Source organism: Triticum aestivum, chromosome 3A, assembly GCF_018294505.1.
Source record: "Triticum aestivum cultivar Chinese Spring chromosome 3A, IWGSC CS RefSeq v2.1, whole genome shotgun sequence".
In the NCBI taxonomy this organism is placed as follows: domain Eukaryota; kingdom Viridiplantae; phylum Streptophyta; class Magnoliopsida; order Poales; family Poaceae; genus Triticum; species Triticum aestivum.
The window spans coordinates 150521632-150535655 of NC_057800.1; positions in this window are offsets into that span (position 1 = coordinate 150521632).

Here is a 14024-nt window from a genome sequence, read left to right on the forward strand (position 1 = left end):
AGAGTTCAGTGTTTCCATTGACCGTGATGACTCCTCGAGGGCCTGGCATCTTGAGCTTGAGGTATGCGTAGTGCGGCACCGCATTGAACTTGGCAAATGCGGTTCGCCCGAGCAGTGCGTGATAGCCACTGCGGAACGGGACTATGTTGAAGATTAACTCCTCGCTTTGGAAATTATCCGGAGATCCGAAGACCACTTCAAGTGTAACTGAGCCTGTACAGTTGGCCTCTACACCTGGTATGACGCCTTTAAAGGTCGTTGTAGAGGGTTTAATCCTCGAGGGATCGATGCCCATTTTCCGCACTGTATCCTGGTAAAGCAGGTTCAGGCTGCTGCCGCTGTCCATAAGGACTCTAGTGAGGCGAAATCCGTCAATAATTGTGTCTAGAACCAATACGGCGAATCCGCCATGACGGATGCTAGTGGGGTGGTCCCTTCGATCAAAAGTGATCGGGCAGGAAGACCATGGGTTGAACTTTGGGGCGACTGGCTCCATCGCGTATACTTCCCTTAGCGCACGCTTCCGTTCCCTCTTGGGGATGTGGGTTGCGTATATCATGTCTACCATCCGCACTTGTAGGGGGAAGCCCTTTTGTCCACTATTGCTCGGCGGCCGGGGCTCTTCCTCATCGTCGCTATGCAGCCCCTTGTCTCTACTTTCGGCATTTAACTTGCCTGCCTGCTTGAACACCCAACAATCCCTGTTGGTGTGATTGGCAGGTTTTTTGGGGGTGCCATGTATCTGGCATGAGCGGTCGAGTATTCGGTCCAAACTAGATGGGCCCGGAGTATTTCTTTTGAATGGCTTTTTCCGCTGACCGGGTTTAGAGCCTCTGAATCCGGCATTAACTGTCGTATCCTCAGCGTTGTTGCCGTTAACGCGGCGCTTTTGCTTGTTGCGACGCGACCTGCCACTGCTGTCCTTGGTATCCGAATTATAAGGGCTCTTGGTCATGTTATTGCTGCGAGCTAGCCAGCTGTCTTCTCCCGCGCAAAAGCGGGTCATAAGTGTCATGAGGGCTGCCATAGATTTCGGCTTTTCCTGTCCTAGGTGTCGTGCAAGCCACTCGTCGCGGATGTTATGCTTGAAGGCTGCTAGGGCCTCTGCGTCCGGACAGTCGACGATTTGATTTTTCTTGGTTAGGAACCGTGTCCAGAATTGTCTAGGCGATTCCACTGGCTGCTGAATTATGTGGCTAAGGTCATCGGCGTCTAGTGGTCGCACATAAGTGCCCTGGAAATTGTCGAGGAATGCGGCTTCCAGGTCCACCCAACAACCAATTGATTCTGCTGGCAAGCTGTTAAGCCAATGCCGAGCTGGTCCTTTAAGCTTGAGTGGGAGGTATTTGATGGCGTGTAGGTCATCACCGCGGGCCATGTGGATATGAAGGAGATAATCCTGGATCCATACTGCAGGATCTGTTGTGCCATCGTATGATTCGATGTTCACGGGTTTCAAACCCTCGGGGATTTGATGATCCATTGCTTCATCTGTGAAGCATAGTGGGTGTGCGGCGCCTCTGTATTGGGCTATATCACGACGCAGCTCAAACGAGCTTTGTTGTGTTTGGCCCGGCGGGATTTACTCTATCCAGAGTGACGATTACCGTCTCGTGCCGTGGGGCGCCCACGCAATCCGTAGATCGATCTTGTTTGCCTTGCCTTGTCCTCCAATATATCTCGCAGGTCTGGCACATTTTCCCGTGCCTTGGTATTTTTTGAGCGGCGTCGGGGTGCGGCTTGAGTGGAGGGCCGAGAGGCCTCTCTGTCGCAGCCATGGGTGGCCGGTCGGCCACATCATGCACTGGTGATGTAGGTTCAGGTGCTTCCTCCTCAAATCGGGGTAGCAACCTGCGCTTTGGGTAGCTCTTGGAGGGGCGTTCAAGTTCATACTCTTCGGCCGCAAGGACTTCAGTCCATCTGTCGGCTAGCAAATCTTGATCAGCTCTAAGTTGTTGCTGTTTTTTCTTGAGGCTGCTCGTCGTGGCCATAAGCCTGCGTTTGGAACGCTCTTGTTCGACAGGATCCTCCGGCACGACAAATTCGTCGTCGTCGAGGCTTGCCTCGTCTTCGGAGGGAGGCATATAATTATCGTCCTCGACCTCTCTGTCTGCCGCTCTCTCATGAGGGCTGGCTTCTCCATCCTCCTGTGCTGAATCTTGCTGGAGGTGGTTGTCTTTGGCACTATCCGGGGTGTTATTATCTCCCGTGCCGGAATCACCATTTTTGCTTTGGCGGGATTTAGAGCGGCGCCCCTGACGTCGGCGCTTAGGCTTCTTCTTGGAGGGGTCATCCTCCGCTATTCCATCGCCATTGCCTTCTTTTGGGGTGTCCACCATGTATATATCATATGATGAGGTGGCTTTCCAGTGCCCTATAAGCGCTGGTTCTTGATTGTCTCTTGCATCGGCGTCCATACCGTCGATGTCTTCGGAGTTGAAGTCGAGCATGTCGGTTAAATCATCGACAGTGGCTACGAAGTGGGTGGTGGGTGGGCTTTGAATTTCTTCATCATCCGCATCCCAACCTTGCTGACCATAGTCCGGTCAGGGCTCTCCTGATAAAGAGAGAGACTTTAGTGAATTCAGAATATCGCCAAAGGGTGAGTGCTGAAAGATGTCCGCGGCGGTGAACTCCATGATCGGCGCCCGATCGGGTTCGATCGGTAGGGGCGCGGAGGGCTCGGAGTCTGGAGAGGAGTCCGGCTCCTTGGAGTCACGTTCTTCGCAGAGAATAGGGCTGGTGTTCGGCTCGATCGCTGTAGAGATTGCAGCCCTCGAGGCGTTGTCCAACCACCCATCCTCCATTGGCGCAGTTGGCTCTGAATTAAGGGTCGGAGCTGATGTGGGTGCGGCCTCCAGGGCACTGTTCGGCGGCAGAGCTAGATCATGCCCATCGTGACAGTGTGGCGCGCTCGGCGGCGGCTCGAATCCATCGAAGATCAAGTCTCCGCGGAGGTCGGCCGTGTAGCTCAAACTTCCAAATCTGACCTGATGGCCAGGGGCATAGCTTTCGATCTGCTCCAGATGACCAAGTGAATTGGCCTACAGTGCAAAGCCGCCGAATACGAAGATCTATCCGGGGAGAAAGGCCTAACCCTGGATCGCATTGCTATTGATGATCGGAGAAGCTATCGGGCCTAAAAGTGACGACACAGAGGAACTCTCAATGAAAGCACCAATGTCGGTGTCAAAACCGGCGGATCTCGGGTAGGGTGTCCCGAACTGTGCGTCTAGGCGGATGGTAACAGGAGACTAGGGACACGATGTTTTACCCAGGTTCGGGCCCTCTCGATGGAGGTAAAACCCTACTCCTGCTTGATTAATATTGATGATATGGGTAGTACAAGAGTAGATCTACCACGAGATCAAGGAGGCTAAACCCTAGAAGCTAGCCTATGGTATGATTGTTGTTCGTCCTACAGACTAAAACCCTCCGGTTTATATAGACACTTGAGAGGGCTAGGGTTACACAGAGTCGGTTACAATGGTAGGAGATCTACATATCCGTATCGCCAAGCTTGCCTTCCACGCCAAGGAAAGTCCCTTTTGGACACGGGACGAAGTCTTCAATCTTGTATCTTCATAGTCCAGGAGTCTGGCCGAAGGTATAGTCCGGCTATCCGGACACCCCCTAATCCAGGACTCCCTCACCAGCCCATTTCACTTTCGGCCCATGTATGGCCAACGACGTCTTTCGGCCCATATGAGGCCTTCGTATCTTTCGGCCCTTTACAGGCCCACGGTGACTCTAGCCCATAATAAACAATAATTTTGTTTATACCCGTTAACGGACCGTGATTTACATGGGCCGTTTCCAGCCCGTGTTAGCTTTCGGCCTATTGACGGCCCATATGTTCCTGGGCTCCTTTTCGGCCCTCGATACTTCCGGCCTATTACTGGCATGTTCCCCTAATGTGCCAAATTTGGCACATTGCAAGAGTCGGCCCGTTACTAGCCTGTTCCCCTAATGGGCCAAATTCGGCCCATGGCAAGAGTCGGCCCATTACTGGCATGTTACCCTAATGGGCCAAATTCGGCCCATGGCAAGAGTCGGCCCGTCCTATATTCTGGCCCATTAACGACCCGTTATGCCTGTGACAGAATTAAGCTTTTTCTGTCCTACGGCCTATTAACGGCCTATTACCATGTTGGGCCGATACCAATTATGCCCGATTACGGCCCATGTAGACCCATTTATCCGACGGCCCAAGGCCCACCGATTACAGGCCCATTTATCGACGGCCCGTAGGAGACCCATGGATCCTACGGCCCGTATATGGCCCATGGTAGTTGCAGCCACTAGCTAACCAGGGAAAAAGAAGACTAGGAAATAAATAAGGCTGAAACTAATGCTAGGCTATTAAGGCGATTGCACAGATTACATCCACTCGGCATCAAAGATCGCCACCAGTTCATATATAGGGAACACCCTACACTATACAAAAATGGCTTGCTGTTTTCTTCAGCCGGTGGCTGCACGTTAAGAATAAATTTTGTATCGCACCAAAACAAATTACAATTATATAACAAAAGGAAGGTTGGCATAAAACTTAACAGTCTAGTAGATAAATGCACCACCAGAAGTTCAGAAGCTCAGTTCATTTGACCTGACTATTACGTTTTCATGTTGTATTGTCCGATGGAGCACCATAACCCTCGCCTTCATTTCCCCTAGGCTCGTGAACAACATAGCGAATGTCGGATAGTCTATTTTCAAAACCATGCATATCTTGACGACATTGAGCAATGTTTCTCCTTGTTTCACAAAGGGTCTCTGTTAGGGAATGGACTTGTGTCTGGAGCGTAGATACAACATTGCTTTGAGCTTGCATACCTTGATCATGAGGCAGTTTGGACAATATTGCCTTAACAACCAACCCAGTATTACGAAGGAACGTGCCTTTGGCACTGTTAGTGGACAGGTACTGACCCACTGCAGCAAGGGCTGACATTGCGGTTATAGTTGCCTCGCCACCTTTAGAAGGTGGCGGTTCCACCATTTTTTCCATAACTCATTGAAAAGTTGAGGTTTTACATTAGTACTACCAGAACAGAAGATATTAAGGAGGCAGCAAAACCAAACAAAATGGCTTTGGTCTATATACAGAACATATTCTGGTGAACCCATGTAAAATATTAGTTGTATTTTATTGCAAAGTACATAATAAAACCAGGTTCCAAACATATGACCATGTACCATCGCTAATTTATTGTCTATTTCTTCACATTGTATTGAGGGCTCAGGATAAAGAGATGAAGTTTATAAGACGGTAAGCATAGTATGACCTCATTCATATCTCAAAACAACTGAGAACAGACAAACATGCAATTGTAACATTGTGTGGGCAAGTCTAGCACGGAACTAGATTACGGGTCAAGATCAAAGGAACATCACTCCTCTCTTTTAAACCTTGTAAGGTGCAATGATACGCTAAGACAATTGTGTATAAAATTGAAAAGAGTAATAGACATTGACTGCAAACCATGCAGTTTAAGGCACAAGTCAGAGTATGTGTTAAAAGGCATGTGGATTAAGGCCTTACAACAGTGGCTTTGACTGGTGTAATCATGCCCCTCTTCTTGATGGTGTGACAGTCCTTGAAGATTTCCTCAACATTTGGTTCAGGTACTTTTTGGTCCTTGCAGGCTTTCCTCTGCATTTCAAACAAGTCAATATAGATCTGATAATATGGTACATCGAAAGGAGTGAAACAACAGCTAATTACAAGATCCTATCAGTGTGCAATATAGCTACGAGATCCTATCGTCTGTTGGAATTTCACTTTCGTACGGTTGGCCTTGTTCTTTGAACAGTTCACCTACAAGAAGATAGATTTGCGTGGAACATGCGTAAATAGGACTTCAACATGTGATCTGATCACATATATATAATGTACCTGATACTTCGGATCAGACCAGTATTTAACAAGGCCCCTCCAGTCTTCATCCGATACTGCCTTCAAAGTGAGTTTTCCTCAAGTTATACCGATACTGTCGCAGAGCAGACTTGAAAACATGGGTGCAAGCTTGTCTGGTTGCATCATCTTGGCTATCCAACTTGAACCTCATCTATTGAAAATTATGGGAGTCTCATTATCAAAAACCTAGAAAGTATGGGATAGAGCAAGACGATATTACTAGTTTCCATACATAACCATACTTACAGATAAATGGTCGAGGAAGGTGTTGAACTGGGTTTCGTCTTTGTCATTACTGTACTGAATCCATGTTGGGAGGATACGTACATGACACCTAATGGCAACCGCTGCCTCTGATACTAACTTGGCTGACTCTGTAGCACCACGTGGCCTTTTTTAAATCTGCCTCAAAACGGATCTCCATTCTTCCTCCTCTAGATTTAGTTAACCTATCGAGCATTATCCCTGATGTTTGTTTCCTCTTGTGCCTAGGTGCTAGTCCAACAACGAACATAGGAAGTGTTAGTGTACATCAAACTCTGAGACTACATATAAAGAAGCATGCAACTTTAACTTGACTTTAGCAACTACCTTCTTGTTGTTGAAGCTCACAAGGTTCATCCGATATTGCCAACTCGTCTTTTGTCAAGAGTGCTTGGGAAGTAGAGTCAGGTGGCAAGGGAGCATGGGAACGTTCTGCTAGCTCAGTTGATGCACGAGTAAGTCGTGCAGCTGGTAGTACTGTGGTAGGTGTTGCAAGAACTAGGGTTGTCTTTGCTTGTTTGGTGGCAGCTATTTGTTTCTGTTTGGCTTTCTTGCAAGTCGTGTAGCATGGCATGCCGTGTTTGTAGAATTTTTAGCTGGACTTTGACCTTCTATTGCACCATCAGTACCACCAGAATCTGCAGGATTCATCCGCTTCTCATTCCCTGCCATTCTGTGTTTCTTCCTCTTCCTCTGTGCCATGTTAAGTCAAGCTGACAAGAAAAACAAATAAGAATTTAGTTCTTCAGAACAAATTGATGCGTGATACCGACAAACTAAACTTTGATGTTAGACAACCACATGATAGGAGGATGTAATATGTATGAAAAACAGGACGGAAGAGATAACCAGAATTATGATGTGTAAACTAAGAAGAAGACACTTCACCAAATTAGAAGCAATGCAATGGAAGGTAGACACCATATGAAAGATGCTACAAATATCGCTCTGCCAAGTTAACAATGTCTCATCATAAATGGTGTTTAAACAAATCTGAAGCAGTACAAGAAATAAATCATATGCAAGATGCAAACAACATCACACTACCATGTTAGTGGTCTCTCCTCATTAGTGCCATTGCATATTCACAGCTTATGATGTGTAAACTAAGGAGAAGGAATTTCAACAAATTAGAAGCAATGAAAGCTAGACACCATATGAAAGATGCAACGGATATCACTCTACCAAGTTAAAACTGTCTCGTCATAAGTGCCGTTTCAACAAATTAGTAGTACAAGCTAGAAAAGAATGTGAGATGTAACCTATATCACACTCCGATGTCAAACATGTCTTATGATAAGTGATTGTTGCAGGTTACACAACAGTAGTAATTTGATGTAAGAACATGGTGTGATAGACAGATATTGTATGTTCTAGAAACAGGAACACGTGTCTTATTCAATTATAATGTGTAAAGTAAGCAGATGGAATTCAACAAAATTAGAAGCAATACAAGCTAGACATCACACATAACATGCAACCACATATAACAGTGCCAAGTTAGAGGGAGCACCGGTGATGCTGCACTAGGGGAGACGTGCTCATCATAAACACAGCTTTGTTGAGTGTCTATGCATGTGTTGTCTTGGAAATCATCTTGGGGGTGTGGAGGAGTAGAAACTGTAGAGGCCCTCCGTTCGGAAGGAGCACCTTTATCCGCTGCCTTGCTAACTTCCTTCCGCTTTATTGATTTTGAATTGTCAAGTAAAACCGACAAGAAAAAGCAATAAAATTCTCTCTTCAGAACTCATTCATGCATGATACTGACAATCACTACTTTGATGTAAGGCAAACACATGATACCAGGATGGAATATGTACGAAAAACAGGACGGCATGGCATGTTCACAACTGTTTGTGTAAACTAAGCAGAAACCATTCCAGCAAATAAGAAGCAATGCAAGCTAGACACCACATGAAAGATGCAACCAATATGACTCTGCCAAGTTAAAAGCGTCCCATCATAAATGGAATTTCAACAAATTAGAAGCAGCGCATGCTATAAATCATATGAAAGATGCAACTAATATCGCACTGCATATACTAAAGGTGTCTCGTCATGTTGATTGATGCGGGATACAAAAAAACAATAGTTTTATGTAAGGACATGCTTAATAGACAGATGTACTATGTACTAAATACAGGAAGGCATGTCACATTAACAGGTATAATGTATAAGCTAAGCAGACTAGCACATGCAGTTTAACCAGATTGGAAGAATTACAATCTAGACACCATATGCAACATGCAACCACATATCACGCTGCCAAGTTAGAGCAAGCACCTGCGATGCTAGTGTAGGGGAAATGCTGTAATCAACTACAGAGCTACGTTCACTATCTTCATCTAGCATTTCTGTTTCTTGAGAATCATGTCGGGAGGCTGACGCTGCATTCTTTAAATGAGGAGTAGTCCCCTTGCCTGCCTGCCTCGTCATAAGTGATTGATGAGGGATACACAAGAACATTAGTTTGATGTAAGAACATGGTTAATACACAGATGTACTAGTATGTACCAAAAACAGAAAGGCATGTCATATTCAAAGGTATAATGTGTAAGCTAAGCAGATGCAATTTAACCAAATTGGAAGCAATACAAGCTAGACATCCGGCTGGAGTGGTGAGCATGATCATCTAGGACCTGAGAGCCTGGTGGGAGGCGGGCTGCTTCGCCACCATCGCAGCTTTTTAGTTGGCTTCCAGGTGATGCCTATCTTTGATGGGCTTGTCACTGGCTCGGCCAGTGCCCTGACTAGCTATTTGTCTTCTGGTGCTCACGGGATGGTGGTTCATGTAAAAAATATCTTTCCTTATCTTACCGACTTCGGCCTTTCGAATACAAGCTAGACACCATATGGAACATGCAACCACATATGACACCGCGAAGTTAAAGCAAGCACCTGGGATGGTGGTTCATTGCGAGCGAGGTCATCAACTCCAGAGCTACGTTTACCGTCTCCATCTGCTGACACTACACCCTTTATAGCGCTGTAACGTGTCTTGCCTACCCGCATACGAAGCTGGAGCGACTTCTCTCTTTTCTTTTTGGCTTCTCTCATGGCAGCAGAGTCTGAAATACCCTTGCATAAAAACACAATAGTGAGAGTAAGGGTGAAGTGTGTGCAGAACTAGTGCACTGTAAAAGTAGCAGATAGCAGGTGGCTGAAAAATAAATGACAGGAGACATATGATAGCTCTACAACATTGCATGGCAAACAAAATTAGATTCTACTCCGTATGATTTTGTAATATATGAGCACAGGAAATGCAGGTACTCCTCCAGCACACCACCACATGTGGTCATATCTAAGATAACAGTCGACTGAAAATAAATAGGTCAGTCGATTTTTTTAATGAACCGTCCGATCTATAAGGAACGGGCAGATGGCCTTCGTCTACCTCCCGCCAGTCACTGTTGACGATCTTTCTCGAACCGCCAGCGACCACCGGCCCAGACCCCTGCCTCCGCCGCCCCGCCCTCCCATCGACCTCACACCACCGTCGTGCTTGGCAGCGCCCCCAGGCCATCCCTTTAATCCCGGCCGACCTCCAGATCGGGCGCCAGTAGCTCTAGGCCGCACACGCCCCTAAGATAAACACCAAGGCGCTGCTTCCCCGCGTAATAGGCGTACTAGCGCCTGTTACGCCGGGGAATGCTTCCGTTAATTGGGAATCAACTGGCCAGAAATTGAAATTCAGGGGGCGACGGACCTCTAGCTAAGGTGAAATAGTATATGAGGAGAAACCTTGTGCATCGCGAGTTACTAGGAACATCTAGTATCAAGAAGAAGCGGTCAACTAGTGTCTTCTGTGGGATGAATACCGTGCAAGCAGAGACGTAAGATTTGCACGAATAAGGGAAGAGGAGTACCTTTTTCGGTTGCCGGTGTGGTCACCTCCACATGTCGCGCCGATCTTCTTCTTTTTACCGGGGAAACCGATGTTCTGGAGGGTGCAGGCTTGGACGAACCCATGGCCAAATTGTTGACTGTGTTGCCGTGGCCGTATGTCGGCGGAGGGGAAGCAGATCCGAGGCGGCGAAGGACGGCGTAGCAGGAACAGCTCCGGTGCGGTGGAGGGTGGCGAAGTTGGAGCGGCAGCGGTGAGGCGCAGGACGGCGTGGTTGAACTGGCTCGGGTACGGACGGCTCGGCCTTGGCTTCAACTACTAGCCGTGGAGGGCGTTGCGGTTGAGGTTGCGGTGGACGACGACGTCGGGGTATCGGCTCCGGCGTGATGGAGGAGGGCGGCGGTTGATGGGTGGGATGGGGTGGCGGATGGAGGACGCCGGGGTTTCGCGGCTGGTGGAGAGGTAGTTTTGGCGCCCACGGAGTACGAATGGGGAATCAGACGGGTGGGGGGAACCATGTTTCGGTCTGGGACGCGCTTGTTTTTGGCTTTTTTGAACAGAAGATGGGACGCGCTTGTTTGAAATTTGGGGAAAGTACAAACTTTGCCCCCCTCTTAAATTTCGGACCTACTGCGGGTCGGGGGTAGGATGGTAATCCCAGGTGTCCCAAATAGTGGGCGGGAGCGATTTCGGCCGCGCGCATGTGTGCTTAGGCGGCCATTGTGTATGAATGTTTTTCGGATGCGGTTGCGTGGCGTCTAGATGAAGCTACAAACCTACCCCGGTTTAGACCTTTGGACGTCGGGCCGGTAGGTTTCACGGGTCGGAGTTATTAGAAAAGTAATTTCCTTGTACTACCAAACATTGGTCTCACGCGGTTTCGGGCGAGTAGAGGCTCTTTTGGCGCTTCGTTCGAAATTTTGAAACACAAGCATTCACGTTTAGAGTACTCTTGAACTATGAGGATTGACCTAAATAGACAACGTTATATTTGACCTTGTATGTTTGAAAACCTCATTAAATTATCCGCTTCTTTTTGAAATTTTGACACTTGAAAATCCTATAACTACGATTATTTTGGAATGGAGGAGCTAAATTTGAATCTATTTTGTACACGACTACATATGCTATTATGTACAAAATCAGAGCAAAGATTGGTGCCCCCATAATTTAGGTATGGTTTACAAATGCCATGATATCAAATTCAAATAATTGAATGGACTTCATGTTGAATTCGATTTTTTTAAACCACCTTAAGTTGAATTCAAATGTATGCTAGTTCATAGGTAGCTATTTATAATGTCCATTGTGTAACTTTCGTATGTATAATGTGCTTTACACACACAACATGAACTATACTCACGTTTATATTCGATTGCTAAAGCGATGCATTGTCTGGAGTTCAAAATACTAACTATGTGGATCAATTGTGTCGAATAATAACATAGACATGCTCAAATTCGATAGAATCTAGATGTCTGATGGATCAATGACCGCTCCTTACGCGAATTGCAAATATCATGATCCCATCCTAATATTTGGATACAATTTATATCTTTAATCAATGTGTAGAGCAGTCTTTTACGTGTAGTTTCACTCTCCATCGGTGGTCTCTCACACATGCTCACACACTCTCTCCCGAGGTGTCTTTCTCGCACACATGCTCTAGATATAACCCTCCCTCCCTCTCGTAACCATTTACAACTGTTTCCACTAACCTTTATCACAAGCACTCTTCCTCTCGCAAACATACACACGCACAATCCTCATCGACCCTTTCTATATACATGGACCTGCCTACGTGTCTCATGTACGCACATTATCTTTACGCCTGTCTCTCACGCATTGTCTCACACCTCTCTTCCTAATCGACGAGTATGATTCTAGCAGAGCATTCTGTAGGATGCCCCTTAAAGTTAGGTTGGATGAATAGTAATATCAGAGATAAAGGGGTTACCTTAGTCCGAGAACCTAGGGTTACAAATCCTAGCCGGCTTTGTCAGTGGACACAGAGTCCTTCACAATTCTGCTATCTTTGTCTTGTACGACTAGTCATCCATGGGTCTTCCTAAATGCGTCACGGGCCGACCAATGTGGCGCAGGACGGAACCGAACGAAGGGCCTCACCTCGACCCACCGGACCTCACGCGGTGACACACCCTCTGCCCCCACGTCTCATTATCTTCTCACACCCACACATACCAACACAAACACCACACACACAGAAAATTTCTCCTGGTGCCTCTATTCCCTCCCCCCTTGCATATACACACTCAAGGGAATGGAATCTCTTGTCGTGACGTCATATTCGTCTCTCTCTCTCTAGACCACTCTCATTTCTCGTGCTATCTCTCCCACGCCCCCCCCCCGTCGGCCCCTCTATCCATGCCTCTCTCGAATACGTAATACACACACATACCTCTCTAGGCCCCGCCAAATGCATCAACTACACATTCACACATGTTACATCACGTACCCCATTGATCTAAAAAGCCCTCTCTTCACGTTTATTTCGCATACAACATTCCTTTTGAATAAAGTGTGGCCAAAAAATTATTTTAGAGTTTCTACATATATACAACATTACAAAGTTATATGGAGGAGTACGAACGCTAATTTGCATTGCATGGTGCCCACAATGATATTTATTCCGCACTGTGAATTTGTATATTTTTATACTATATACAAAGTTAGTCATAATAAAGAGAAACGAAGAGCATCTCTCTCTCCATCGCATACCCCCCTGTACGCCCCTTTCACGTATGCACACAAAACTATCTCCAGGTCCTCTAAAAGTAAGCCCCCAGAAAATTCACGCATGTTTCATCTTTCTCTCGCGATATATGCAATGACGATCATTGTATTTGAAGCGAAAGCACGATACGTACATTGGACTTCAGAATCCACTCATTACGGTCACCATTTACGTTTAGTGGTTATTATACAGTCACGGGCTCACCGTACAACTCTGTATTTGCTCATGACATGACTAGTTGACCAGTTAAACGCTCCACGTGGCACCTCTAGTGTTGCATCACATTATCTCACTACCATCGTGCCCACCTGTCGACTTGTATCTACTCTACATCTACACTCTTATAAAATACATAAAATACACTCTTATAAAAAACAGAGTTGGTGATGATGGTGTGCCTGCCATCCTGCAATATAGGCCGTCCGATTTATATCTGACGGATAGGAAAGAAACTATGGCAATTTTGCAAAAAGGTACCCACACACCTCTCCACATTTGCAAATAAGGCCTTCCCTCGTTCATCCTTTTCTCTCACAAGATAAACAAGTCATACAAATGCATCTTGATGTTACGTGCAACGCACGGGCATCTTGCTAGTAAGAATGAAAACAAACGACAAAAAAATATTTGGACGGTGGTTCGAAGTCATGACCGCGGGCACAGCGGACAAGGTGGCCTTGTATTGGTATGTTGAGCCGTCTGTTTTAACACACAGGAGCTGGTGTGGTGATTATACACACACGCACGCATGCACACGAACTGCATCCACGCAACACTCACACAAACACATGCACCCACGCACGCACGCAACACTCACACGTACACACGCAGCCACGCACGCACGCAACACTCACACGCACGCACGCAACACTCACACGCACACACGCACGCATGCATGCACACACCAGTACACCACACGACCAACACACACTCTCACGCTCAAGTGCTCAACCTACACGTGCATGCGCACACATCAGGCCCTGACAGACACATACACAACCAGGTGATTCCCGCGCACGGGTTGGAGCCTTGTCGCGCCTGCGTAAATTTGTGTTTATCTGACCTTTTGCCTATGCGAACTGACAGGTGGGACCCACAAGGAACGTGGTCAATTTAACTAGTCAACATGGCGCCACGCAGACTATTTGGCCGGTCAACAGAGTGCAATCCGATGCTGAACTGTGAGCAAGTGACCGTATAATCACCGCAAAACGTATATAGTGACCGTAATCAGCTTA